Here is a 2,481-nt window from a genome sequence, read left to right as displayed (position 1 = left end):
AATACATGTGAATTCCATTTTATATACTGACTTCCTTATTTCTCTCAGGCAATAAGTTTGATGCAACTGGCAGGGAGTTGCCAAGAAGTGTTTGAATTAATGACTAAGGAGCAATACAGTTTGCACGGGAATTGATAGCTATAAACTTTTATTTGACATAATTTTACCATTGGTTTTTATGAACTCATCACATGACCTTTCATTAAAGACCATTTAATTAAATTACTAATAGTTACTAAGAAGGCTATGCAATGGGAGAAATAAGCTAAAATGTCATGTAAAATGTCTCCTTTAAATTAAAATACACTTAGTTAATGTTCCCTCTCATTTCAATGTATCTGAGAATTAAGATGTGGTTTACCTGCAGCTCTTAATTTCAGTACAATATGAAACATGACTGTTACAAGTTAACAAGAGTTTGAAACATCAGATCTTCTTATTTTACAGAGCTTCATGAGTGACCGGATTGTGTTACCAGTCATTTCAAGCAATTTCCCCTTAGTTCAACAGAATGCTTAATGAGGACAAACAACTGCTAAAGTGATCCATATCTGTCACATCTCCTATCTGGTATAAAGCCCTGTAAACAAAAATGTGATTATTTGAGGTGCATTTGATACCTGAGATTCTTGTTTACTTGTTGTTATTAAACCAACAATATATTTCACACTGCAGTAGAGCAAAATGTAATTTACAGCTCTATCCTCAAAGGAACACAGACACATGGCTGCAAGAACACCTGAAAATAAGATATTAAGAGTATGATAATGTAACGACATTGCATTATATACCCCCTTTTTTTATCTATCCATCTTATTATTATATTAGATATAAATTTGGCAATGTGGGCAATCTCTCTGTTTCAATTTCTGTCCCATTGATAATGTCATCGGTGATGTCATAAATCACTGATGATGTCATAAGAGAAAAATACATCACTATTTACTGTAATGCAGCCTTTAAAACCAGAAAAAGACAGACTTACAGTACAGTATGCCATATCAAGACCATATCTACTGTAGTCTCATCACGATATTGATATAATATCGATATATTGCCCATCCCTACCATACAGATAAAACCCTCAAATTAAAGCTGGAAGCTTTAACTGCAAAGGCAAATATAACTGCATCCACACACAGCAAGCCATAACATCCAACATGCATCTTCATCTGACCACCTACACAAAGCTCACTAAACAGAATCTTACAGATGCATCATTTACACACGCCCCTTACACAAAGCTCACTAAACAGAATCTTACAGATGCATCATTTGCACATGTCCCTTTCCATGCCACACACACACACACACTTGTTTGCCTGCTCTGCTGGAGGAGTGTGGAGAGGGATAATTACTATCGCCACAGGGCTGCATTCATCAGCTGGGTGCATGTGTTGGGTTTCCCCTCCCCTCCTCGGGCCACGCCGACCGACTGTGTCCCCGCGACGAGACGGGCCGGCGAAAGGGGGCCACAGTCGCCCCGCTGCCAATTCACGCTGGGTTAATAAATGCTATTAGCCTCCATCTCTAGCCCCTTCATTTCTCATTGAACCCAGGACGCTTCAAACAAAAGCACATCAGCGCTGGTGTTAATCGGGGACTCATAGCAGGACTCAGATATCTTGATTGAGAGCACTGGACTCACACTATGAGGGAATGTTGGAGAGACGCACCTGTTTTCCCTGTGACACTGCTCAGCTCCGTCATGTGACACTGCTCAGCTCCGTCATGTGACACTGCTCAGCTCCGTCATGTGGAATTTTCAAGCAGTCGATTTCCACAATCGATCACTTTAGTGGGAGTGGGATTTGATATCATTAACAGCCAGCAGCAAGCAAAATACTTCCAAAATGCTATTGTGGAATATCAATGTGTTTAATTTTCAACTGCTTTGCGTACATTCATTGTAATTGTATTTAGGGTAGGAGTCAATATTATTGTCGGTTGAGAAGTCTTCATCAGAGCCATAGTTTAATCCAGTGTAAAGAATGCAATGTTACTTTCTGATCATTAGTAGAATTTGTGCGCCTCGCGTGCTCATTTGTGGCGTGCCGCCTGTAGCTCGCAAGGTTCGCGTGCTCAAAGCACATGTGCAGTTGAGCAATTTTGAACACCGCACATTGAATTTATAGTAGTTAGATTATGAAAGAAAAACCTCAAACCTTTGAGCAATTTGCAGAATGTAGTTGACTTTCATTAGTTTGACAATGTGTTATCCTGTTTGGCTCAACGGGTAGAATGTGGCACTAATTCCCATTCATTAAAAAAATAAAAAAATCATGGTAGTGTAAGACACTTTGGATAAAGGCATTTACGGCACATATTATGTTAAGGGGATTTTTCTATGCTAAGATGGACCTGGGTGGAACTATGAACTAAGGAAATCCTGTGATTCAAATGGTTTACACACAATGTTTAATCCCATCAAATATAAATCAAATCAATTGTATCCCTGGCTCTATTTTTAAATGCTTTCTA

The sequence above is a fragment of the Poromitra crassiceps genome (assembly GCF_964638095.1).
Source record: "Poromitra crassiceps genome assembly, chromosome: 9".
In the NCBI taxonomy this organism is placed as follows: Eukaryota; Metazoa; Chordata; class Actinopteri; order Beryciformes; family Melamphaidae; genus Poromitra; species Poromitra crassiceps.
Note: the sequence above shows the minus strand (reverse complement) of the source record.